This window comes from Microcaecilia unicolor, chromosome 2 (assembly GCF_901765095.1).
Source record: "Microcaecilia unicolor chromosome 2, aMicUni1.1, whole genome shotgun sequence".
NCBI lineage: Eukaryota > Metazoa > Chordata > Amphibia > Gymnophiona > Siphonopidae > Microcaecilia > Microcaecilia unicolor.
Genome location: NC_044032.1, coordinates 17,879,400 through 17,906,857, shown reverse-complemented (window position 1 = coordinate 17,906,857; position 27,458 = coordinate 17,879,400). Strand labels below are relative to the sequence as shown.

Sequence of the window (27,458 nt, the reverse complement as noted above, 5' to 3'; positions counted from 1 at the left end):
AGTTGGAAAAAAAAAAAAAAAAAAAGAAAAACTCTGGTTTTTTGTTTGTTTTGGGGGCTGACCAGGAGAGCTGCAGTGCGTTTGTGAGAGTGAGTCTGGGCGCTGCTGCCTGTTGGGTTGCTTACCTTCTTTCTTCCCTGAGGGATGTCGGTGGGGAAACAGTCCTGTTGCCGGTTCTGTGCGCGCCGAAGTGTGGACGCGCCGGGGGCACAATGCAGGCTCTGTGGGGAGCCGAAACCGCCTCTCTCTTCGCCTCCGGTATTGTCCGCAGAGGTTTCTGGGGTCGGCTCGGGCTCTGTTGGTACGTCCTTGCTCCCGGGTGCTGTAGCAGCGGTTCCAATTTTGGCGGCAACCACCACCATCTTTGATTCCTCCGGCCCTACAGTTTCACCTCAGATGTTGCAGGTTTTTCAGGGGCAGAACGTAGACTGGTCTCCTGAGTGCTCAGGGGGCATGGGATTCCCACCTGATTTTATTTTGTCGATGTTCCAGGCGTGGAAGTCAGGATCCCAGCAGGCAGACCTTCAGAAGGGGGTAGGTCCCTTAGTTGCCAAGCGCCTATGTCTGGAGTGGTCAGAAGACCCTGAGTTTTTGTCCTTACAGCACTCAGAAGAGGAGTGCAGTGATCTTGGAGATGATGTTCTTTTGGACATCTGTCCTGAGGAGGAGGGGTCCTTGCCAGGGGAAGATCCCTTGGTAGTGAGGATCTTCATAGAGATGAGCTGGCTGAATTAATTGATCAGGTGGTTGCTACACTTAAATTTGATTCTCCTGAGACCACGGTGGCGGAGGTAAAGCAGGTAGACCTGTTGGTTAAGGGTATTCGCCGGTCTTCCCGTTCTTTTCCCATGAATAAAGACCTCAGAGATATGGTCATGCAGGTGTTGTCTTTCCCAGATTCTGCTTGTAGGATGGCTAGAACTATGGCAAGGCTTTATCCTCTTCCGCAAGAGGATAGGGACTCCCTAAAGTCTCCTACAGTAGATGCGGTCGTGACGGCGGTCACTAAATCCACTGCTATTCCTGTTGATGGGGGAGCTGCTCTAAGGGATCCTCAAGATAGGAAGTTGGAATCCTTTATTCGCGTAGTTTTGATCTGTCCGCCTTATCGCTGCAGGCCTCGGTGTGTGGAGGTTTAGTAGCTCGTGCTTGCTTCCGCTGGGCTGAAAAACTCTTAGATGATCCGGCGGTGGATAGATCTTCCTGGGTGCAGGAACTAGCCAAGCTGGAGATGGGCTCTTTTTTCTTAGCGGATGCTCTTTATGGTTTGCTGCGAGCGTCAGCAAAAAATATGGCATCGGTTGTGGGAGCTCGTCGGGCTCTTTGGCTTCGAGGTTGGATCGCAGATGCGGCCTCTAAGTCCAAGTTGTGTTCTCTCCCCTTCAAGGGTTCTATGCTGTTTGGGGAAGAGCTGGATAAGTTGGTACGCGGTCTTGGGGATGCTAAGGTTCTGTGCCTGCCAGAGATGCGTCCCAGAACAGGTGGTCGAGGGCTGTCGTGCCGTGGTCGTCTGCAAGATGCTCTGCGGTACAGGCCGGGTAGGGCCAATGGTGCGCCTAGAGGGCGATTTTTTTTTTTTCAGTGTATGCAGACCTTTCGTGGAGGCTGCTGGCGAGGTCGGGATGCATCTTGGCGGGTTCCACCTCAGTGTGTGCCTCGCAATGAAGGTGTGCGGGTCCAGCTCTGGTTCGCGTGGGTGCTCATCTATGTCAGTTTTACCAAAGGTGGACCCACATCACGTCGGATCAGTGGGTGCTCGAAGTGATGCGCAATTTTTTTTCTGGGATCTCCGTGTCGTTCTTGTCTCAAGGCCAGGGCAATTCGCCAAACTCTCCTTCGGTTGATCGATCTGGGGGCTGTGGTTCCCGTACCCACCTCTGAGAGGGGGGTGGGTTGTTACTCAATTTATTTCATGGTTCCCAAGAAGGAGGGTGCCTTCTGGCCTATTTTAGATCTGAAAAGGGTCAACGGGGCGCTGAAGGTTCCCTCCTTCCGGATGGAGACTTTGCGTAGCGGTTCAGTTGGGGGAGTTTCTCACTTCGTTGGATCTGACAGAAGCCTATCTACATATTCCCATCCGGGCGGCGCATCAGCGTTTTCTTCGTTTTGCGGTCTTAGGACAGCATTTTCAATTCTGTGCTCTGCCGTTTGGTCTTGCGACGGCACCTCTTACCAAGGTTATGGTGGTCGTAGCGGTGACATTGAGGAAGCAAGGAATGTTGGTCCATCCGTATCTCGACGATTAGCTGATTCGAGCCAAGTCAAGGCAGGAGAGTGTAGAGGCGACCATGAGAGTGGTGAGTTTCCTGGAGTCACTCGGTTGGGTAGTGAACATGGACAAGTCACCTAGTTCCGTTGGTCCCTGGAGTATCTGGGAGTTCGTTTCGACATGTTGAAGGGGCGAGTGTTCCTACCGTCAGCTTGGATTGTCAAGATGCAGGCTCTGATTCATCAGCTTTGCTCCAAGAGACTTCCTTCAGCTCGCTTTTATCTGCAGGTATTGGGTCTCATGGCAGCGTCGATAGAAGTAGTTCCGTGGGCCCGGGCTCACATGCGGCAGTTCCAGTCGTCTCTGCTGGATCGTTGGTCTCCTCAGACTCAGGACTTGGAGGAGAGACTGTTTTTGCCGGATGCTCCCCATCTCAGCCTTCAGTGGTGGCTTCACATGCCGAATCTGGAGAAGGGCTTGCCCTTGGATCCTCCGGACTGGATTGTTCTCACCACGGATGCCAGTCTGGGAGGTTGGGGGGTCCATTGCCTCGGACAGGTGGTCCAGGGCCATTAGTTATCATCGGAGTCCGGATGGTCCATCAATCATCTGGAAACGCGGGCGATCCGTTTGGCTCTCCAGGCACTTCAGTATCTTCTAGGCGGCAAGGCGGTCCGTGTTCTGTCCGAGAATGCCACAGCCATCGCATATGTCAATCGTCAAGGGGGTACGAAGAGTGGGGCGGTTGCTGAGGAGACAGTGGAGCTAATGCGTTGGGCGGAAGTTCATCTGCAGTGTCACGTGGCCGGTGTGGACAACGTGAGCGCGGATTTTCTGAGCAGATGCACATTGGACCCTGGAGAGTGGTCACTTCATCGTCCACTGTTTCATCGTCTGGTGGAGTGGGATCTGCCTGTGATGGACCTCATGGCGACGTCCGCCAATGCTCAGGTGTCCCGGTTTTTCAGTCATTGTCGGGATCCACAGTTGGAGGGGATCGATGCCCTGGTGCTTCCATGGCCTCCTCAACAGCTGTTGTACGTGTTTCCTCCTTGGGCCCTGGTAGGTCATATAGTTCAGAGAATAGAGTGGCACTTAGGCACGGTGATTCTGGTAGCTCTGAGTTGGCCTCGCCGGCCGTGGTACGGAGATCTAGTGCGTCTGGCAGTTCGGGATCAGCTGTCTCTGGAGATGTTGGTGTTGTTAGTGCAAGGCCCCATAGTGATGCCCGATCCGTCTCAGTTCTCACTTGCGGCTTGGCTCTTGAGAGGAACAGGTTGCGGTAGAAAGGGTTTTCTTCCAGAGTAACTGATACTTTGTTGCAGTCCCATAAACGGACCACCTCCGTCGCTTATGTTTGCGTGTGGCAAATTTTTGAAAATTGGTGTCAGGAGCGTTTTTATTCTCCTTGGCGCATTTCGTTTTCTGGAAGTGCTAGAATTTTTGCAGGATGGTGTAGATGGAGTTCTCGCTCATTCCTCTTTGAAGGTACAGGTGGCGGCTTTGGCTTGTTTCCGGGGGAAGGTACAGAGTGTATCCTTGGCCTCTTCTCCAGACGTGGTTCGTTTTGGGCGTGAAGTTGTTTCATCCACCGCGGTATCAGGTGGTTCCTCCTGGGATTTGAATCTGGTGTTGCTGGGTTCCCCCTTTGAGCCGTTGGTTTCGACTAATTTTAAGGATCTCACTCTGAAGACTGTGGTTTTGGTGGCTATTGCTTCATCTCTGCGGATTTCGGAGTTGCAGGCTTTGTCTTGTCATGCTCCTTTTTTGACTTTTTCTAAGGAAAAGGTGTCCCTGAAGCCCGTTCCATCCTATTTGCGTAAGGTGGTTTCCTCTTTTCATGTGAATCAGGACATTCTTTTGCCAGTTTTGGGCGATAGGTCGGGAGATTCGACTCAACGCCGTTTAGTTAAATTGGATGTTCGTCGAGCATTGCGTTCTTACTTGACAAGGACTCAAGTGTTTCGGGCCTCTGATAGATTGTGTTGTATGGGGGACCTAAGAAGGGTGCTGCAGCTTCTAAAGCAACGATATCCAGATGGTTGAAAGAGGCAGTTTCTTCGGCATACTTGCTCAAGGGGTGTGAGGTGCCTTCGGTACTTACGGCGCATTCTACTTGGTGGGTGGCTTCCCCCTGGGTTGAAAGTAGTTTGATTCCTCCTCAAGATATTTGCAGAGCGGCTGCCTGGTCCTCTCTGCATTCTTTTGTGAAGCATTATAGAATTGATGTGCAGGCTAGAGAGGATGCGAGTTTTGGTGCGGCAGTTCTGACTTGGTTTTTGGGGTTCCCGCCCTTAGACTGTTTACTGCTTTGGTACTTCCCAAGCGTCTTGACTGGTCTGGAGGGTCGCTGAGGAAGGTGAAATTAGGCCTTACCTGCTAATTTTCTTTCCTCTAGATCCTCCAGACCAGTCAAGAACCCACCCAGTATCTGTTAGTCTAGTGTGGTTTGCAAACTGGTTTTGGTTTTGTGCCTCAGGGTTGCTATGGCTGATAGGTCTTTAGTTCTGGACTTCTCGTTTTCTGAAGTTCAGTGGTAGTAGCCTCTGCGTTGTCAGGGGCGGACCGCAGCGCTTTGGCGTTCGGTCGACAGAAGCACATTCGTGTCTGGTTTGAGTTCTGAGTACAGTGTTCTGTGTATTCGTTTTATGTGTTTGTTCTTTTCTGCTTTGTTACTGATTTACTGGCTGCTTGGGGGTTGGCAGGTGGCTTATATATTGTTACAGTTTTAGTGTTCTCAGTCTCCCTCTGCTGGTAGGAGTGCATAACCCAAGCGTCTTGACCAGTCTGAAGGGTCTAGAGGAAAGAAAATTAGCAGGTAAGGCCTAATTTCACCATTTTGAACAGGGCAAAACAAAGGACATGGACATCTTTGTGGTAATGTAAGAATGTCCATGTTATAAAATGGCCACATAGGCATTCATGCAGAGGGGTAGCCTAATGGTTAGAACAATGGGCTTAAAACCGAGGAACCCAGGTTCAAATTCATATCAGCTGTTCGTGATTTTTTTTGAGCCCAAAAAAATCTAAAGTTCTCACTCCCTTTACAAGAAACAGTTTGTAGGCTTTGGACAACAACCTTTCATTTGCAGTGGGCTAAGGAGTATATAACCTCTTTAGGTATTGTGATCCCACAAGACTTGAATCATTTATACAATATAAATATGGATCGTTTAGTAGCCCAATTGGTGACTAAGTTACAAACTTGGCACCAGATTCTGGTAGCGTTGGTAGGTATATATGTTCATCGTCCTGCGGTGGCTATACATTATCCAGATGTTGCCAATAACTCTCTTTCACATGAAAAAAAGAACTAATAATATGCTAACATGATTTTTGTGGAGGGGAGAGAGTGAGACTTCCTTTTTCAGTTCTTTATAAACCACAGGCTAAGGGAGGAATGGGGCTCCAGATGTACGATTATTGACATTAGCGAGTGGCATGCGACATATAGCAGATTGGTTCCGTGGAACTGCTTAGTTTTCAGTACAAGAGGCAGAGGTTGGTTGGGAGCACCCTGGCATTTTAGTTTCCTATTGCATACAGACACTCTACAGTGGAATTCATGCCACTCTGAAAAGTTTGGCGCCGGGTGGGATAATAAATAGGTAAAAGCTCATGTGTGATACCCTTTCTTCCACTGATAAGAAATGAGGCTTTTCCGCCGGGATTCTCGGAGGGGGCGTTTAAAAACTGGGTAGTGCGCGGGCGCTTTATCTGTTCCATGTGGTGAAAGATAATTGACTGATAAAATCTTGGGCAGAGTTACAGAGAGAGTATCAGTTAGGCCCTGAGGCATACTTTCAGTACTATCAGTTATGTCATTATATAGCTTCACTGCCAGGGTGGGCGGGGGGGGGGGGGGGGGTGCTCTCCTCATCCTCTCGTGAGATCTACACAGAGATGTGTTAGATACAGTGGTGTGCTGGAGCCGGCTCGCAAGAGCCAGTTAAATTTTTTAAGATCTTGCAAGCCGGTTGTTCTGCACGGCGAGCCGGCTGCAGTAAATGAGGTAAGCATGGCAGGAGGGCACCACAAGCCATTCTTACCTCACCTCCCACAGCCCACGTTTGCCTGCGCCGCCCCGCCTTGGAGGGGGGGGGGTATTTTAAAATCTTTTTTTATTACCTCCATCGAAGTGGCCGTGTCATTGAAAGACCTGCCCTTCTCTAGCCTTACCTTCGTGAGTTCGTTCCCTCAGAGTCCCGCCTTCTGACATCATTTCCTCTTTCCGCGAGGGCGGGACTCTGAGGGACGAACTCATGAAGGTAAGGCTAGAGACGGGCAGGTCTTTCAATGACGTTGCCGCTTCGACGGAGGTAATAAAAGAGATTTAAAACCCCCAGGGTGGCATAGTGGTAGGAAGAAAAAGGGGGATGTTGGTGGGAGAAGAGGGCGGGCAGGTGGATATGAATGGGAGGGGAGGATGGGGCTGAAGGAGAATCACTGGGTATGGATGGACGGAGGGGGGAGGGGAGAGAAGAGAATTGCTGGGTATGGATGAACAGAGGGGGCAGGGGAGAGAAGAGAATTGCTGGGTATGGATGAACAGGGGGGGGGCAGGGGAGAGAAGAGAATTACTGGGTATGGATGGGCGGAGGGGGGCCAGGGGAGAGAAGAGAGTTGCTGGGTATGGATGGATGGAGGGGGGGCAGGGGAGAGAATAGAATTGCTGGGTATGGATGGAGGGGGGGCAGGGGAGAGAATATAATTGCTGGGTATGGATGGATGGAGGGGGGCAGGGGAGAGAATAGAATTGCTGGGTATGGATGGATGGAAGGGGGGACAGGGGAGATAATAGAATTGCTGGGTATGGATGGATAGAGGGAGGCAGGGGAGAGAAGAGAACTGCTGGGTATGAATGGATGGAGGAGGGCAGGGGAGAGAAGAGAATTGCTGGGGATGGATGGAGGGGGTCAGGGGAGAGAAGAGAATTGCTGGGTATGAATGGACAGAGGGAGCAGGGGAGAGAGGAGAATTGCTGGGGATGGATGGAGGGAGGCAGGGGAGAGAAGAGAATTGCTGGGTATTGAAGGGGAGAGGAGAGTTGCTGGACATGGGTGGATGGAGGGGAGGGCAGGGGAGAGGAGAGTTGCTGGATGTGGGTGGATGGAGGGGAGGGCAGGGGAGGAGAGTTGCTGGACATGGGTGGGGTGGATGGAGGGGAGGGCAGGGGAGAGGAGAGTTGTTGGACATGGGTGGATGGAGGGGAGGGAAGGGAAGACAAGAAGGAGATGTACATGGATGGAGGGGAAGGGAGAGAAGAAATGCTGGACATGGAGGGGGAGGGAAGAGAGAGGCAGTGAGATGACTATGAATGGAGGGAAGAGAGGAGAAATGCTGTACATGGATGGAGGAGAGGGAAGGAAGAGAGAAGAAATGCTGGACATGGATGGAGGGAGAAGGAAGAGAGAGGAAGGAGATGAGATGAGGGAAAAGGAAGAGACGAGAATAACTGCACATGGATGGAGAAAATAGGCAGAAGCTGGATCCACTGGACAGTCAAGTCTGCGGAGGACCCAGATTTTACTTATGGATGTACGGCAAGAAATGAAGAAGAAAGGAAGAAAGTAAAGAAATAAATGGAAAGGAAGCCCTGGAAACAGAGTTTAGAGGACAGATAGCAGCAGAATCAGATACTGGGCCAGCATGATCAGAAAAACAGTCACCAGACAACAAAGGTAGAAAAAAATAATTTTATTTTCATTATAGTGTTTGGAATATGTCCACTTTGAGAATCAGGTGCTCCACGTTAAAGTTTATATTTATTTACTTATGTATGGCATTTTATCCCACATTAAACATGAATTAGATTGGAACCTGGGATCATTTATTTTTTTTTCCTGGAGAGAGTAATGCATTGCCCCCCCCCTCCCCCCAAGGCTCTCTCCCCAGCTATAGCCAGCTCTGCAATTTTGAGGGGGGGGGGGGAGGGAAGGAGGCGCAGAGGTGGACAGGGGAGAGAGCCTGTTAAACATTTACCAGCACACCACTGGTTAGATACACAATTGTTGGTCCCCTTGCGTTGCTACCACAAACAGTTACAAGGAACAGTGCAGGAACTGCCTTATGGAAAGTATTATGGCAAAGAGGTTTAGATATTACCATAACAGAAGACCAATTTAAATACTGCATCCTTCAAAGACAAATGGCCTTTTTGGATGCACTGCATAATGAACTGCAATACCGGTTCTACCTTCACTTGTATATATCTCCACATCTAATATCATAATTCGCACCTCCAACGTTCTGAAGCTGAGTCCATGGCTGCTGGCAGTGAAGCCGTGTAGTGTTCGTAGGGTTCGTAATCGCCCCACCCTCGAGGGAACTCTGTATAGTTGCCAGGGAAACACACACACACTGATGCAGGACATTGGGGAGGCTATGAAGGAAATGAGACACCAGATTGGCCAGGAGAGAGGAGGAGCTGCGAAGACACGAGTGGTGAATTTGGATGCGTCAGGGCTGGAGGGAGGAGACGAGGGAAAGGAGACACCAGATTGGCTAGAAGAGGGCAGGAGCCGCGATGACAGGAGTGGCGAATCCGGACGAGTCGGGGCCGAGCCAGTGTGAGGCCAGCTGTGACGCGAAGCGCCAAAGAAAATAGCAAAACAGCCCAGCCTGCATGTGCCGGAGGTGCACGCCGCATGGCTACGGCAGCCCAGGCTCCGTGTTCCCCAATGACGCCGCCTGGACAGGGGTAAGACGGAGGGAGGGGGCCCTGGACCCTTGCTAGCACTCGTTTCCTTTATGTTCGAAACGGGCCTCTTTTACTAGTAGATAATATTTAGCTACATTGCGGTCAAGTGCAGAATATTCAAAGTGTTCTTAGGAACCAGCTACTCGGGGACATATGTTTTAGAGATGCTCATTTTGGAATCAGATGGTATCAGATGTTAATAGTATGTGGCAGATTAGATGGCAACCACACCCGGGCATGTCCTGTATAATAATTCTCACCTTCAACGTTCTATGCCTGGGACCGTGCCACACTCTGAGGTGGTCTGGTAGGCTGTGTAGATCAGGCTGACATCACCACAGCCATTATGATATCAACTTCAGGACCCGGGAGGGGAAAAAAAAACATGCCTCACAGCTGATCCATGTCCAGAGGAGGGTGGCTGGAGGGGGGGGCAGGGGAGAGAGGAGGGTCGCTGGACATGGGTGGCTGCAGGGGGGCAGGGGGGTCGCTGGACATGGGTGGCAGGAGGGGGGGCAGGGGAGAGAGGAGGTTCGCTGGACATGGGTGGCTGCAGAGGGAGAGGAGGGTCGCTGGACATTGGTGGCTGCAGGGGAGCCGAGGAAAACCTTGCTAGCGCCCGTTTCATTTATATCAGAAACGGGCCTTTTTTTACTAGTTATTTGATAAAATGATAGGTATGCCACGTACTTCAAGGGGGTTACGGAGCTTCTTGAGTAGAGCTGTACTGTTGGGGGAAAAAGTGTATATTAACAAACTGGATGTGCACAGAATCCCCAACAGTGGCGCAATGGAGATCTGCGATGATACAACTAGCTGCGTTAGAGAGGAGATCAATAGACTTGATGGACACAGCTCTGGGACGTACATTCCAAGCCTGTTGGGGAACCCTTGTGGCCCACACTTTCACCATTAGCACGCAGTAAACTGTTGAATTGAAACTCAGATTGACTTAGTTCTATCTGAATATAAGGGGGGAGGGCGGTGATGAGTCAGAAGAGGGTTGTTAATAAAAATGCTTGGATGTAAGTTTGTGATAATATCTTACAGTTGACACATGGGTCCCTTGGTTCTCAGCCCACTGCACTAACCATTAGGCTACTACTCAGCCTTGCATAGAAGAGTATCAGCAAGCTAATTTTTAAACGTTTTTAGTACTATTGAGCATCTGTAGTTCCTGAAACTGCTATAGAACTCCAAATCAATTGCTAGTTTCATATTTGGGGGAGAGAAGGAGACCACAGCCACTGGGGTTTAAGGAAGTAACTTGTCTTAATCCCTCCAGTGGATGGCTGCTCAATCAGAGCATCCTTCTGTAACCTGAATGTGCCAAATGCCAGATCTACATAACAATGTTAATCTTCTGGGATGTAGATATCCCTTCCCCTTCTGAAATCAGAGTTGGATGTTCATATTTTGGCCCCTACCTAGTCCCACCCAAAACACATTCAGACCACTCCCTCTTTCCATAAGGAAATACTGCATTTTTAGACGTCCATATCCCAGTTCTATAAAATCAGGATTTGGACGTCCGTGCAATCTGGTTGTCTAAATGCTGGTTTTTCAGATATCCAAAACACGAATAGAGCTTTGAAATAAGGATAGTTAAATTTGATACAGTCCCAGAAGAGTGATTTTATAATTTTGGTTTCAGCATAGTCATGTTCATTTCAACCAACAATCCAACAATGTTGCAAACTGACATTTTACTCAATAACAACCTGAGATATCCCATTCATATTGTCTGCTTTGAGTGTAAAATATGCATACTTTTCTTGTACTGATGAGAGTTAGGCCACTGCAGGTGCATCATCATGGCTGGCAGCACATCATATGTCTTAGGCACCATTCATGCCTTATTATACTTGTGTTGCAGGATTTGGGGTCCCCATGGCACCAATTTTCTTCTTGCTGCCAACTTTCCTTATCTTTGGGTGATGGAGTCTGCTTCCTCCTTCCAGCTCCTGCTTTGGGATTGACAACATGAGGAGTAAGATACAGGTAGAGAGAGAGAACCAGAAACATAGCTAGTGCTTTTCAAATAGCTATTACAAAGCTGCCAGCTCCATTCACTCCTTTCTGTGGTGCAGGCAGTTTTTCAGTTTTAATTTGTTACATCACCTGACAATAAAACAAGATCAGAGCGGTGTACAATCAATTAAAAGTAAAACAAAGATAAGAAAAGGGACTATATAATATGTGGTAGGCAAACTCAATCATAAGAAATCACCTGCATACAATAAAAATAAAATAAATATACACATTCTAATCCCCTAAGGGGGAACTACAAAAGCAATGATAAAATAAGACACTTAAAACGAGACAATGATAAGTCTGGGCCACAGCAAAAAATGCCCCCTTTCTTGTAACCATCAAATGAGCCTCACTAACACCCGGCACCACTAAACGTAAAGTATCTGATGAATGCAGATTCCTTGCAGGAACATATGCTCAAGTCTGCAGGTGTTGGAGGAGCCTGGTCATGATACACCTTGTTGTCCAATATAGTTTAATTCTATATTGGACCAGAAATCAATGATAGGGTATATAAAGTGGAGTAACATTATCCGTCTTAACTGCCCTCCCTAATACCTCCATAGCCATGCTTTGAAGTTTTTTTTTTTTTTTTTGTTTTTTTAACATAGTACCAGAAAGACCAGCCAATACAAAGTTTCTATAATCTAATTGTGCAATAAATAATGCATGTAGCAAAATCAAGAATGCCAGATATTTAAAAATATCAAGTACCTGAATTACTTTATCATATAATATCACAGATATCCCAGGTAGTTTCCTCCTTTCCATAACCCAGCATGCATGAAGAGAAGGTGACGTTGGCAGCAGAAGGGGGATGAGAGAGACATAGTAACATAGTAGATGACGGCAGAAAAAGACCTGCACGGTCCATCCAGTCTGCCCAACAAGATAAACTCATATGTGCTACGTTTTGTGTATACCTTACCTTGATTTGTATCTGCCATTTTCAGGGCACAGACCGTAGAAGTCTTGCCCAGCACTTGCCCCGCCTCCCAAAACCCCAGCCCCGCCTCCCAATATCGGCTAAGCTTCTGAGGATCCATTCCTTCTGAACAGGATTTCTTTGTGTTTAACCCACGCATGTTTGAATTCCGTTACCGTTTTCAACTCCACCACCTCCCGCGGGAGGGCATTCCAAGCATCCACTACTCTCTCCGTGAAAAAATACTTCCTGACATTTTTCTTGAGTCTGCCCCCCTTCAATCTCATTTCATGTCCTTCTGCCGCCTTCCCATCTACGGAAAAAGTTCGTTTGTGGATTAATACCTTTCAAATATTTGAACGTCTGTATCATATCACCCCTGTTTCTCCTTTCCTCCAGGGTATACACGTTCAGATCAGCAAGTCTATCCTCATACGTCTCGTAACGCAAATCCCATACCATTCTCATAGCTTTTCTTTGCACTGCTTTAATTCTTTTTACATCCTTAGCAAGATAGGGCCTCCAAAACTGAACAATACCCAGGTGGGGCCTCACCAACGACTTATACAGGGGCATTAAAACCTGTTTTCTTCTGCTGGTCACACCTCTCTCTATACAGCCTAGCAACCTTCTCGCTAAGGCTACCGCCTTGTCACACTGTCAAGAGATGTAAGCTGGGTGGTTGCAGTCTGTAGAGATGGGTGTTAGGGATGAAGGAGAATAGAGGGAAGAAATGGAATCCCTTTGGTTGATGAGCGAGAAAGGGTGGAGATGGATGAAAGGGCTGAAGGGAAAGATAGAGCACTGGGCAGTGAGAGATATTGAGAAGAGAATGGAGCACTGGAAGCTACTAAGTAGTTTTTTTTTTGTGGAGGGGGGAGTTGGGTAAGTGGAGAGACCACTAGGAAGTAGGGATACTAGGGCTGGGAGAGAAGGGAGTAGGTATGTTAGTAAGAGTAGCTTACTAATATGTATAGAATGTTTGTACGTTTGGGAAGCTTGCCAGGTGCCCTTGGCCTGGATTGGTCGCTGTCGTGGACAAGATGCTGGGCTCGATGGACCCTTGGTCTTTTCCCAGTATGGCATTATTTATGTACTTATGTACTTATGTACTGTGTCAGACCAATGGTCCATCTAGCCCAGTATCCTGTTTTCTAAACAGTGGCCAAGCCAGGTCACAAGTACCTGGCAGAAACCCAAATCGTGGCAACACTCCGTACTACAAATCCCAGGGCAAGCAGTTGCTTCCCATGTCTTTCTCAATAGCAGACTATGGACATTTCCTCCAGGAATTTGTCCAAACCTTTTTTTAAACCCAGATACGCCAACCGCTGTTACCACATCTTCCTTTCTTTCAGCAGCAACACCATTATTTTTCCTACCACCGATGTGAGACTTACCGGTCTGTAGTTTCCCACTTCTTCCCTGTCTCCACTTTTGTGAAGAGGGACCACATCCGCTCGTCTCCAATCTCGCGGAACCTCTCCCGTCTCTAAAGATCTATTAAATAAATCTTTAAGAGGTCCCACCAGGACCTCTCCGAGCTCCTTCAGTATCCTGGGATGTATCCCATCCGGCCCCATAGCTTTGTTCACCTTCAGATTCTCCAGCTGTTTATAAACTCTTTCTTTCATAAACGGCGCAGTATCCATTCCATTCCCAGATGTTCCCTCATTAGCCAACCGCGGTCCTTCTCCAGGATTTTCCTCTGTGAACACCGAAGAGAAATAATTGTTTAGCACATTCAGCGAAGGTACAGCGAAGGGCGACGAAAATGATAGTGGGGATGGGACAACTTTCCTATGAAGAGAGGCTGAGAAGGCTAGGGCTTTTCAGCTTGGAGAAGAGACGGCTGAGGGGAGATATGATAGAAGTGTATAAAATAATGAGTGGAATGGATCGGGTGGATGTGAAGCGACTGTTCACGCTATCCAAAAATACTAGGACTAGAGGGCATGAGTTGAAGCTACAGTGTGGTAAATTTAAAACGAATCGGAGAAAATTTTTCTTCACCCAACGTGTAATTAGACTCTGGAATTCGTTGCCGGAGAACGTGGTACGGGCGGTTAGCTTGACGGAGTTTAAAAAGGGGTTAGATAGATTCCTAAAGGACAAGTCCATAGACCGCTATTAAATGGACTTGGAACAATTCCGCATTTTTAGGTATAACTTGTCTGGAATGTTTTTACGTTTGGGGAGCGTGCCAGGTGCCCTTGACCTGGATTGGCCACTGTCGGTGACAGGATGCTGGGCTAGATGGACCTTTGGTCTTTCCCAGTATGGCACTACTTATGTACTTATGTACTTATGTACTCTCCACATAGCCATTCTCATTATCTTTCAGTCTCACAGTTCCATTCCTATCTCTTCTCCTTTCTCCAATATATCTGAAAAAGGTCTTGTCACATCTCTTTACATCTTTAGCCATTTTTTTCAGGTTCCCTGTCAGCTGCCATTGGCTGGATGTTCTACCCTTGTGCTTTTAGGGACTGACAGTAGACACATGGTCAGGACAACCACCTTTTCCATAAGTTCATTTGATCTTCCCAGTACAGCTACTGCAGCTTCTTGCTCTGCACAGCTCTGTCTTAAAAGAACAACATGGGTACCTGCAGTGCTAAAGCACCAGCAACTGTAATGGGGCAGAAAGAGAACAGGTGTAGGACACAGTGACCAATGTTGTAAGAAACCTGTGTTGAGGAGATGATTGAAAAGTTGCTAATGAATATCAAGGATCCTTCGAGTGGAAGAGCAGTCAAGCTTTCCTCTCACCTTTCTTGGTTTCATTTTTTGGTTAGTTAACATTTTGCAAGTAGGTAGCTAAAAATGTCAATGATTCTGATCTAATTTGTGTTTAGAAAGAAACCTCATTCCTGCTTTTAAACCATTCTCTGAGAATCTGATTTTAGTGGCAGTATCAAGGTTTCCAGCTAACGTAAGTGTGGATTGAAGTCTGGTAGCAAAATATAATAGTTCTTAGTTATCTGTGTTTGTCTCATATTCCCACTCCACTTGTGAAATAGCTGTTATGAAATCAATCTCCAAAATGTGCACAATTCAGTGCTTTTTTTTTTTTTGTCTATGTTTTTCTGTCTGTTTTTGGAATCGCTCCTTAATCCTGAAAATTCTGGTCACAATAGTAATTTAGTTTTGGTTAAGAAAATAAACATTTAGTTTTTCTTTGTTTCAAATCTTTAGCTGCAAATACACTTGCATACATGTTGAAGAAAGGGAGAAGGAGGGTGGAAAGGAGGGGGCGGTGTGTGTGTGGATTTATATCTGAAGCAGCTGGAGAGGATTAGAAGCAACAATTGCAGCTCCTTTTTCTCCTGAATTTTACTACAATATTTTCTTTAGAGTTTAAATACACAAGGTGGTTGAAGTTTCACTTCTGTTGCTGCAGATGGAAGGAAATATCAATGTGATTAGTATAAAAGCTGAAGAGGAACATTTCTTCCAAAAATTTATGCCGTTTGCTGGAATCTGATCTTTGCATTCGTTGGGTTTTGCTATTTTTAGTTACGTCTTAAGCTGTAATTTTTTTTTTTTTACAGCTTTGCATTTTTTGAATATTATTTTTTTATATCCTTCCGTTTTCATGTTGTGGAGTAACATCAAAATGGAGCTGAATTGTTTCTCCAACTATTCTGTTGGGACTTCAAAGATTTTAAATATTTGCATTTATACTGTAAATTGAATGGCTAATACACAGCAAGGTTGAAAAGTCTACAGGATAAAATGCAAAAGAATGATCATATCCTGCATTCATTTACATTTCTTAGCTTAAGGTTGTTTATTTCTCATTTAAATTTGGTTTTTGGATAAAATCATAAAGGTAAGTTTTTAGGGTAGTGACAATAGAGTGGGTATATAAACCGTAGATGGCTATTTTAGGAAAATAGCTAAGGTTTATGAAATCATGTCTGGTTCATAATTTGAAATTTGATGCAGGTGTTTATTATACACACACACATTCATTTTGTGTGCCTGTGTATGTATGTGTGTGTACGTATGTATATATGTGTGTCTATATATATATATATATATATATATATATATATATATATATATATATATATAAACACACACACACATTATATATATCTATAAGCTTACACTAATATTAGAAATTTCTGAAGATCTTAAAGGGTAATTTGGGTGGCACTTTAATGAAGTGGTATTGTTTTTCAATGTTCTGTTCCTGACACTACTGTGAAAATTGTGTAAACCTTGGTGATTTCAAAACCTTATGTACTATCCTTGGAATTTTAGGTTAATCCTATGAAAGGTCTAATACCTTAGAATTATCCAGTATAGGTACTAAAACTCTACACTCTGAAATGTAATCAACAGTTGGGTATTTGTTTCCATTGCACAGCTGGCATTGATGGTTTTCAGTATGTCTTCTCAAGTTAAATACAGTCCTAAAATAGATTGTTTGGAAAGTGTGTTTGTGTGCGATAGATGTAGATCTTTCAACAGGTAAAAAATGACCTTTTCCTTCCATAACTGATTCTTACTCTGAAAAAATGTAAGAAACCTTTAAAAGAAATATTGATCAGTCAGAAATTTACAGAAGAAAACAATTCTGATTTGGGTTGGATAAACATTGCAAATTTTCTGTGTAAGCAACTGCTGCTTGTATCATGATGGGCTAAGCAGGATTGCCTGTGTGTTTATAGTAGCCATGACAGTTAACTCTTCTAATTATGATGTTTAATCTATATAGCTGTAAAACCATTTGGGTGAAAATTTTTCAATAGATAGTAAGTCGATCACCCCTCTTCCTCACTTAATAGTTTTTCTTTTGATACTTTTTAACTATAAGTAATAAAAATCAGTTTTCTGTAAGTTATACAAGTTTAATGGTTAGTGTGGTGGGCTGAGAGCTTGGAGAATTGGGTTCAATTTTCACTGCAGCTGCTTGTGATTCTGGGCAAATCACTGATGTATGTTAAAAACTTTCCTGAACGTTATTTGATTTGAGGGCAGAAGAGTGCACCGTTTCAAAAAAATTACTGGTTAATCATATGTTTGACTTTAAAACTAGGCTAGAGCTGTATGCAAACATAACACGCAGCATCTTGGCACCTTTTTTGACCCTTCCCTGCTCCCCCCCATCACCCCTTTCTCATCATGTCAGAATCAAGTAACAATAGAAAAGAGCGGTTTTATTTTGGCCACAGGGATCTTGCCAAGTATTTGTGACCTGGATTGGCCACTGTTGGAAACAGAATGTTGGGCTTGATGGACTTTCAGTCTGTCCCAGTGTGGCAATACTTGTGTACTTGTATAGTACTCCTGACAATATGAAATGCAAGAAACCAAATGCAATATTACACACATACTACCCTCAAGGTAATCTATCTAGATCATTTTAGATGCCTAGAGTTGTATGTATTTTGGGAATAATTTTATAACAGGTCACCTATGAGTGAAAATAGCATCTGTTTTGAGCCTATTTTATAAAGACACATAGGGGCTCATTTTCAAAACAAAAAAAGTCGGAAGTTGACAGAAAAGGACCTTTTTCTCTCAGAAACGACCAAGTTGTGATTTTTGAAACCCCAATTTTAGATGTGTTGCTCCACAGTTCATCTAAATTTCAAGAGGGCATTTTTAGGCGGGGCATGGGTGGTACCGAAAGATAGATGTTTTTTCTGTAATAATGGAAAAAAATGAAAATGTCTAGTATTTAAATTAGGACATTTTGGTTAGACTTGTTTCAATCATGACTGTGGGCCTCTTTTACAAAGCCACGCTTCCGATTCTCAGTGCGGCAAATCAGAGGAAGCCCATTCAATTTCTATGGGCTTCCTCTCATTTGCCTTGTAATCGCTAGTGTGGCTTTGTAAAAGGTGCCCAAAATGACCACTGGAGAGATTAAAGCTTATCCCCCATTATTCCCCCAGTGGTCATTGACCCCCTTCTAGCCTCCTAAGATAAGGCAGTGACAATTTCAGATATGATGGCCATTCCTAGTAGCAAGCATGTCCCAGGAGTAGCCTAGTGGTCAGTGCAGTGGACTGTAGTGAAGGGAACCAACCCAAGGACATATCCAATTCTAACTGGTACACTTGTGGTGGAACATGTGAGCCCTCCAAAAACTCTAAATACCTACTATACCTACATTTAGGTGACACCTGCAGGCATAAGGGCTATTGTAATGGTGTATTGTTGGGTACGGTAGGTTTTTGGTAGGTTTTGGAGGGCTCACCATACCACATCAAGGGGGTAACGGTGAGGTATGTACCTGGGACCTTTTATGTGAAGTCCACTGCAGTGCCCCCTATGGAACTTCACTACACTGCTGGGATGTTTGTGTGGTCAGTCTACAAGCCATTAGGCTTTCTGTGTGGCCCTGTACATCCCAATGTCTTGTTTTTGTGTGTTTTTTTCCTTGAATATCTTTTTTTTCTTTGAAAATGGTCCTTAAAGATAGATGCACTGAGCACAAAAATGATGCAATTCCAAGTACTGTGCATAACTTATAGAATACTATCAGTTATACGTGCCGCGTGGACACTTGTGTGACCATTTATATCTGCCATTGACATGGCATAATGGTCATATCTAAGTTTTTTTTGTTGTGTAAGTGCTGGTTTGCACTGGTATTCTCTAATGATTTAGGCACACCTAAGTGCCATTATAGAAGTGGTGCTAAAGTGCATCCATTGTAGTGCTTAAATCGAGGTGCTATATTGTAGAACTGCCTCCTATGCAACTTATGTGCACCATTACCGATTGCAGATAGGCGTCCTGCTGTCACTTTCACAGGTAAGTATACACTTGGGCACGTAAGTGCTACTGTTCTATACCTTTAGTTCTCCGAGGACAAGCAGGCTGCTTGTTCTCACGACTGGGTCGACGTCCACGGCAGCCCCCTCCGACCAGAAAAAAACTTCGCTGGAAGTACCGCACGGATGTGCGGCTGTCTTCCCGCCCGTGCGTGACCGTTCCCGCTCAGTTTTTTTCCTTTCCGCGCTGGAGAGAGACGTGTCTTCATCCCTCTCCTAGTCAGCCCCGGAAACCGGATTACGGCCTAGCCCGCGTTTTTCTTTTCTTGTTCTACGCGTTCGCGTTCTATTTTCTTGTTAAAAAAAAATTAAAGAAGTTTTCCTCGTCGTTCTTAGTTGCGAGGGTGCGTCGTCGCTTCTTTTTCGGGTGTGCTTTTCACCGCCACCATCGACGATTTTGACTTCGCCGACGCGATTTTTCCGTCGATGTCCTTGAAGGTCCCGAGCGGATTCAAGAAGTGTGGTCGGTGCAGCCGGCAGATCTCGCAGACCGATACGCTTGGTGTCTCCAGTGCTTCGGCCTGGAGCATAATTCCAAGACGTGCACTTTGTGTCTCAGCTTACGGAAGCGGACGCAGGTGGCGAGGCAAGTTCTGCGGGATCGTCTTTTTGGAACTTGCGCCGGCCCTTCGACGTCTACCTCGACAGCATCGGTGTCGACGGCCGGGTCTGTGGTGCCGGTACCGATGTCAACGGCGTCGGCGCCGACTATGGCATCGACCCCATGAGCACAGGTACCTTTGGCCCGCCGGCCTGCCAGCAAAAGCAGGGGACGAGCTTTTGACTGGATCCATGGGAACATAGCCGCCATCAGAGTATCCGTGCCGGACGGCCTGCCGGTCGGGGGGAGGTTGAAAGTTTTTCACCAAAGGTGGCCTCTTATAACCTCCGACCAGTGGGTTCTCCAAATAGTGCAGTGCGGATACACCCTGAATTTGGTCTCCACCCCACCAAATTGTCCCCCGGGAGCCCAATCCTTCAGCTCCCATCACAAGCAGGTACTTGCAGAGGAACTCTCCGCCCTTCTCAGCGCCAATGCGTTCGAGCCCGTGCCACCCGGGCAGGAAGGGCAGGGATTCTATTCCAGGTACTTCCTTGTGGAGAAGAAAACAGGGGGGGATGCGCCCCATCCTAGACCTGAGAGGCCTGAACACATATCTGGTGCAGGAAAAGTTCAGGATGCTTTCCCTGGGCACCCTTCTACCCATGATTCAGAAAGACGATTGGCTATGTTCCCTGGATTTAAAGGATGCTTATACTCCCATCCTGATATTGCCAGCCCACAGACAGTATCTACGATTCCGTCTGGGGACACGTCACTTTCAGTATTGTGTGCTGCCCTTTGGGCTCTCCTCTGCACCACGGGTGTTCACGAAGTGTCTCGTGGTGGTTGCGGTATATCTCCACAAGCTGGGGGTGCATGTGTTCCCGTATCTCGACGATTGGGTGGTGAAGAGCACCTCAGAGGCAGGAGCTGTTTGGTCCATACAGTGCACTATTCAACTTCTGGAGCTGCTGGGGTTTGTGATAAATTACTACTACTACTATTTAACATTTCTAGAGCGCTACAAAGTGTACGCAGCGCTGTACAAACACAGAAGAAAGACAGTCCCTGCTCAAAGAGCTTACAATCTAATAGACAAAAAGTAAAGCATTTAAATTTAAAATATTTAAGCAGTCAAGCACAAGAGAACAGTCACAGAAGGACAGAAGATGTTGAAGGGTGGTCAGTGTGATTAGGTGTAACTCTGGTTGGAGTAGTGGGAGAAGGTGATAGGAGATATACTATAGGATGTCATTCTGAGGCCAGGCTAAGTCTAAAGCAGGAGAAGGTATTCTCTGCAGCCTATCTGTGAGATGGAAAATGCTCTCTGAAGCTGCTGCTATAAGTTGTTAGTTTTCTCTCCCTGAAAGAGATCCAAGCCACACCCACGAAGTTCAAACTGTCAGTGGGGAGGGCGAGGGGAGGAAATGGCAGTGCTTGATGAAAAAGAGAGCTCAGTTTGATAGGAGATACACTATAGGATGTCATTCTGAGGCCAGGCCAAGTCTAAAGCAGGAGAAGGTATTCTCCGCAGCCTATCTGTGAGATGGAAAATGCTCTCTGAAGCTGCTGCTATAAGTTGTTAGTTTTCTCTCCCTGAAAGAGATCCAAGCCACACCCACGAAGTTCAAACTGTCAGTGGGGAGGGTGAGGGGAGGAAATGGCAGTGCTTGATGAAAAAGAGAGCTCAGTTTGATAGGAGATATACTATAGGATGTCATTCTGAGGCCAGGCTAAGTCTAAAGCAGGAGAAGGTATTCTCTGCAGCCTATCTGTGAGATGGAAAATGCTCTCTGAAGCTGCTGCTATAAGTTGTTAGTTTTCTCTCCCTGAAAGAGATCCAAGCCACACCCACGAAGTTCAAACTGTCAGTGGGGAGGGTGAGGGGAGGAAATGGCAGTGCTTGATGAAAAAGAGAGCTCAGTTTGATAGGAGATATACTATAGGATGTCATTCTGAGGCCAGGCTAAGTCTAAAGCAGGAGAAGGTATTCTCTGCAGCCTATCTGTGAGATGGAAAATGCTCTCTGAAGCTGCTGCTATAAGTTGTTAGTTTTCTCTCCCTGAAAGAGATCCAAGCCACACCCACGAAGTTCAAACTGTCAGTGGGGAGGGTGAGGGGAGGAAATGGCAGTGCTTGATGAAAAAGAGAGCTCAGTTTGATAGGAGATATACTATAGGATGTCATTCTGAGGCCAGGCTAAGTCTAAAGCAGGAGAAGGTATTCTCTGCAGCCTATCTGTGAGATGGAAAATGCTCTCTGAAGCTGCTGCTATAAGTTGTTAGTTTTCTCTCCCTGAAAGAGATCCAAGCCACACCCACGAAGTTCAAACTGTCAGTGGGGAGGGTGAGGGGAGGAAATGGCAGTGCTTGATGAAAAAGAGAGCTCAGTTTGATAGGAGATATACTATAGGATGTCATTCTGAGGCCAGGCTAAGTCTAAAGCAGGAGAAGGTATTCTCTGCAGCCTATCTGTGAGATGGAAAATGCTCTCAAAGTCCCATCTCCAGCCAGTCCAATCTCTGGAATTCATAGGAGCTCTGCTGCATTCACAGACGGCTCAGGCCTATCTTCCCGAAGCGAGAGCTCAGAATCTTTTGTCCCTCGCTTACCAGACCGGAACGTCTCAGCAGATCACAGCTCGGCAGATGTTGAGACTCCTGGGCCATATGGCCTCTACAGTCCATGTGACTCCCATGGCTCATCTTCACATGAGATCTGCTCAATGGACCCTAGCTTCCCAGTGGTGCCAAGCTACCGGGAATCTAGAAGATGTCATCTGCCTGTCCATCAGTTGCCGCAGTTCGCTGCGCTGGTGGACAAATCGGACCAAGTTGACCCTGGGACGTCCATTCCAAATTCCGCAGCCCACAAAAGTGCTGACGACGGATGCATCTCGCCTGGGGTGGGGAGCTCATGTCGATGGGCTCCACACCCAGGGGGTGTGGTCCCCCCGGGAACAAGATCTTCAGATCAACCTCCTGGAGCTCCGAGCGGTCTGGAATGCACTGAAGGCCTTCAGGGATCGGCTGTCCTACCAAATCATCCAAATTCGGACAATCAGGTTGCAATGTATTACATCAACAAGCAGGGGGGCACCAGATCTCGCCCTCTGTGTCAGGAAGCCGTCAGGATATGGCGTTAGGCCTGCCAGTTTGGCATGCTTCTCCAAGCCATGTACCTGGCAGGCGTAAACAGTCTGGCCGACAGGCTGAGCAGAGTCATGCAACCGCACGAGTGGTCGCTCCATTCCAGAGTGGTACGCAAGATCTTCCGAGAGTGGGGCACCCCCTCGGTGGACCTTTTCACCTCTTAGACCAATCACAAGCTGCCTCTGTTCTGTTCCAGACTACAGGCACATGGCAGACTGGCGTCGGATGCCTTTCTCCTCCATTGGGGGAACGGCCTCCTGTATGCTTATCCTCCCATGCCTTTGGTGGGGAAGACCTTACTGAAGCTCAAGCAAGACCACGACACCATGATTCTGATAGCGCCTTTTTGGCCCCGTCAGATCTGGTTCTCTCTTCTTCTGGAGTTGTCCTCCGAAGAACCATGGAGATTGGAGTGTTTTCCGACTCTCATTTCGCAGAACGACGGAGCGCTTCTGCACCTAAACCTTCAGTCTCTGGCTCTCACGGCCTGGATGTTGAGGGCGTAGATTTTGCTTCGTTGGGTCTGTCTGATGGAGTCTCCCATGTCTTGCTTGCTTCTCGAAAGGATTCCACTAAAAAGAGTTACTTTTTCAAGTGGAGGAGGTTTGTCGTTTGGTGTGAGAGCAAGGCCCTAGAACCTTGTTCTTGTCCTGCACAGAACCTGCTTGAATACCTTCTGCACTTATCAGTCTGGTCTCAAGACCAACTCAGTAAGGAATCACCTTAGTGCAATTAGTGCTTACCATTATCGTGCAGAGGGTAAAGCCATCTCTGGAGAGCCTTTAGTCATTTGATTCATGAGAAGTTTGCTTTTGTCAAAGCCCCCGTCAAGCCTCCTGCAGTGTCATGGGATCTCAACGTCGTCCTCACCCAGCTGATGAAACCTCCTTTTGAGCCACTGAATTCATGCCATCTGAAGTACTTGACCTGGAAGGTCATTTTCTTGGTGGCAGTTACTTCAGCTCGTAGAGTCAGTGAGCTTCAAGCCCTGGTAGCTCATGCTCCTTATACTAAATTTCATTGTAACAGAGTAGTCCTCCACACTCACCCTAAGTTCCTGCCAAAGGTGGTGTCGGAGTTCCATCTTAACCAGTCAATTGTCTTGCCAACATTCTTTCCCAGACCGCATACCCGCCCTGCTGAATGTCAGTTGCACACATTGGACTGCAAGCGAGCGTTGGCCTTCTATCTGGAGCAGACGCAGCCCCACTACTACTACTACTACTTAGCATTTCTATAGCGCTTCAAGGGTTACGCAGCGCTGTACAAGTTAAAACATGGGGAAGGACAGTCCCTGCTCAAGAGAGCTTACAATCTAAAGGTAACAAGCTATGTAGTCAGTGTAGGTATCATGAATGGAGAAGGTGGTTAGGCGCCAAAAGCAAGGGAGAAGAGATGGACTTTGAGTAAGGACTTGAAGATGGGCAGGGAGGGCGCATGGCGTATGGGCTCGGGGAGTCTGTTCCAGGCATAAGGTGATGCGAGGCAGAAGGGGCGGAGTCTGGAGTTAGCTGTGGTGGAGAAGGGTACAGATAGGAGTGATTTGTCCTGAGAGCGGAGGTTACGGGTGGGGACATAGGGGGAGAGGAGGGAAGACAGGTAATGGGGGGGGGGGGGGCTGCAGATTGAGTGCATTTGAAGGTCATTAGGAGAAGCTTGAACTGTATACGGTAGCGGATCGGGAGCCAGTGAAGCGACTTGAGGAGAGGGGTGATATGAGAGTATCGGTTCACGTGGTAGATAAGACGTGCGGCGGAATTTTGGACAGATTGAAGGGGGGATAGGTGGCTAAGCGGGAGACCAGCGAGGAGAAGGTTGCAATAGTCAAGACGAGAGGTAACGAGTGAGTGGGCGAGGGTTCGGGTGGTCTGTACAGAGAGGAATGGGCGGATTTTGCTAATATTATAGAGGAAGAAGCGACAGATCTTAGCTGTTTGTTGGATATGGACAGTGAAGGAGAGGGAGGAGTCGAAAATGACTCCGAGATTGCAGGCTGACGAGACGGCGAGGATGAGGGCGTTGTCAACAGAGATGGAGAGTGGGGGAAGAGTAGAGGAGGGTTTGGGTGGAAAGACAAGGAGCTCAGTCTTTGCCATGTTCAGTTTCAGATGCCGGTTGGACATCCAGGCGGCGATATCTGAGAGGCAAGCCGAAACTTTGGCCTGGGTTTCGACTGTGATGTCGGGAGTGGAGAGATAGAGCTGGATGTCATCGGCATAGAGATGGTACTGGAAACCATGTGATGAGATCAGCGAGCCCAGGGAAGAGGTGTATATCGAGAAAAGAAGCGGTCCAAGGACAGATCCTTGAGGGACCCCAACAGAGAGTGGGACGGGGGGTGGAAGAAGAGCCATTAGAAAATACTCTGAAGGTGCGTTGGGAAAGATACGAGGAGAACCAGGAGAGGACGGAGCCCTGGAACCCAAATGAGGACAGTGTGTCAAGAAGTAAATTATGATTGACGGTGTCAAGGCGGCGGATAGGTCGAGGAGGATAAGATGGAATAGTGACCTTTGGATTTGGCAAGGAACAGGTCATTGCAGACTTTGGTGAGTGCTGTTTCAGTTGAGTGTAGTGGGCGAAAGCCGGATTGAAGCGGATCGAGGATGGCCTGAGAGGAGAGGAAATCAAGGCAGCGGCTGTGGACAGCGCGTTCAAGTAATTTTGGAGAGGAAGGGTAGGAGGGAGATGGGGCGATAATTGGAGGGACAGGTGGGGTCAAGTGATGGTTTTTTGAGAAGTGGTGTGACTACAGCGTGCTTGAAGGTGTCAGGGACAGTAGCAGTGGAGAGAGAGAGGTTGAGGATGTGACAGATTGAGGGGTTAACTGTAGGAGAGGTGTTGGTAAGCAGATTGGTGGGAATTGGATCAGAGGAACAGGTGGTGCACTTAGAGGAAGAAAGAAGGCGAGCAGTTTCCTCTTCGGTGATCTCAGGGAAGGAGGAGAAGGAGGACAGGTTAGGTTGGTTGAGGGAGTGGGTTAAGAAGTCACAGGGAGGAGAAGGCTTGGAAGTGAATTCAAGGTTTATCTTCTGCACTTTATCGCGGAAGTAGTCAGCTAGTGTTTGAGGAGAGAGTGGGGGGGGGGGGGGTGGGAGCGGAGGGCACTTTAAGTAGGGAGTTAAGGGTGGCGAAGAGGCGACGAGGGTTGGAGCCAAGAGAATTGGTTAAGTGAGAATAATATTCCTGTTTGGCAAGGAATAGGGAGGACTGGAAGGAGGATAGCATGAATTTGTAATGGGTGAATTCTGACAGGGTGCGGGATTTCCTCCAGAGTCGTTCAGCAGATCGGGTGCAGGAGCGAAGGTAACGGATGCAAGGGGTTAACCAGGGCTGAGGATTATTGCGCTTAGTGGGGCGAGAGACAGATGGTGCTAGGGTATCCAGAGCAGTGGAGAGAATTTCATTGTAGGTAGAGACAGCCGTGTCGACAGATTCAGAAGACGAGATGGACAGGAAGAGATTGGAAATGTGAGAGGATAGGGTAGGGGGGTCGATAGCTTGGAGATTCCTGAAGGCAGTGGTTATAGTTGGGCGAGGTTGAGGGGGAGGGTGATGAAGTGTGAGGGTGATTAGGTGATGATCTGAGATAGGAAGGACTGAGGTGCAGAAATTAGAAGGTGAGCAGGAAGAGAAGAGAACGAGGTCAAGATAATGGCCATCACAGTGAGTAGGGGTGGTAGAGGATAGTCGGAGGTTAAAGGAGGATATCAGAGTGAGGAATTTAGAAGCGTAGGAGTTGGATGGGTTGTCAACGTGAATGTTAAAATTACCAAGAATGAGGGATGGAGATGCGGGATCAAGAAAGACGGTGAGCCAAGCGTCGAAGTCAGCAAGGAATGAAGAGAGGGGCTTATCAGGGGGGCGGTAGATGACAGCAACTCTGAATTTTAATGGGTAGAATAGTCGGATGGAGTGAGCTTCAAAGGACGAGAAGCAGTGAGACTGCGGCAAGAGGAGGGGTTGGAAACTGCAGGAGGGCGAGAGAAGTAGCCCGACGCCTCCACCGCAGCCATCTGGGTGGGGAGTGTGGGAGAAGAGAGAACCTCCATGACAAAGGGCCGCGACTGAGGCAGAGTCGTCAGGGGAGAGCCAGGTTTCGGTTAGGGCGAGTAGATGAAGGGAACGAGAGATGAAGAGATCGTGGGTGAAGGGCAGTTTGTTGCAGACCGAGTGGGCATTCCACAAGGCACATGAGATGGGAAGGGAAGAGGGGGGGAGGGGAATAGAGACGAGGTTGGAGGCATCACGGAATCGTTTGCGTGGATAGGAGGAGGACAGGTGATGGGGGCCTGGATTAATGTCTCCCGCGGATAGCAGGAGGAGGAGCAGGAGAGTGCGGAGGAGGGTGGGGGAGGTCGGGCGACGAAGGCGACGAAGACGGGGTGCACTTAGGAGGAATGGTGAAGGGTTAATGGCAGGAAGGAGGTGTTGAAGATTAAGGGCTATGAAGGAGGAGGGGGACAAGAGAGATGGTGAGGTGGTGAGGGATGGGGTGAATAGGGTATTGCCGTAGCGGGCAGGTCGGGAGGGAACACAGGTGGGCAATGAGTTCCAGCGATGGACAGCGGTAAGGGGAGGGGAAAAAGATTAGGAAGGGACAGGGCAAGGAAGAGGATGTGGACAGGGGCCATAAGTAGTGATTGCGGTGTAATAGGTGTAAGTGTAGAGACTGAGGTGAGAAGTAGGTAGATAGAGCGGAGAGCCGGAGGCTTGGAATTGGAGGGATAGATGGATTGGAGAGCAGGTAAGTCAATGGCTGACAACTTAGTAGGCAGGCAAGTGAGGCAGTGGCTGCCAAGCTAGCAGGCGGGCTGGAGCAAGCTGGTGCGGATGGACAGGGACGAGCAGGGAGAGGCTGGGGGGGGGGGGGGGGTAGGTAAGGCAAGTAAATCAGTGGGTGACAAGCTAGCAGGCGGGTTGGGGCATGCTGGAGCCGATGGATAGGAACGAGCAGGGACAAGCAGGGAGATGCTGGGGAGCAGGTAAGACAAGGGCTGACAGGTTAGCAGGCGGGTTGGGGCATGCTGGAGCCGATGGATAGGAACGAGCAGGGAGATGCTGGAGAGCAGGTAAGACAAGGGCTGACAAGTTAGCA

General features: G+C 47.7%; 1 protein-coding gene across 3 annotated transcripts in view; it reads left to right on the top strand.

The window, feature by feature from the left end:
• The window catches only part of UNC13B (unc-13 homolog B), a 763,085-nt gene that overhangs the window by 285,465 nt on the left and 450,162 nt on the right, over positions 1-27,458 (top strand). The gene's annotated exons all lie outside the window — the stretch shown is intronic.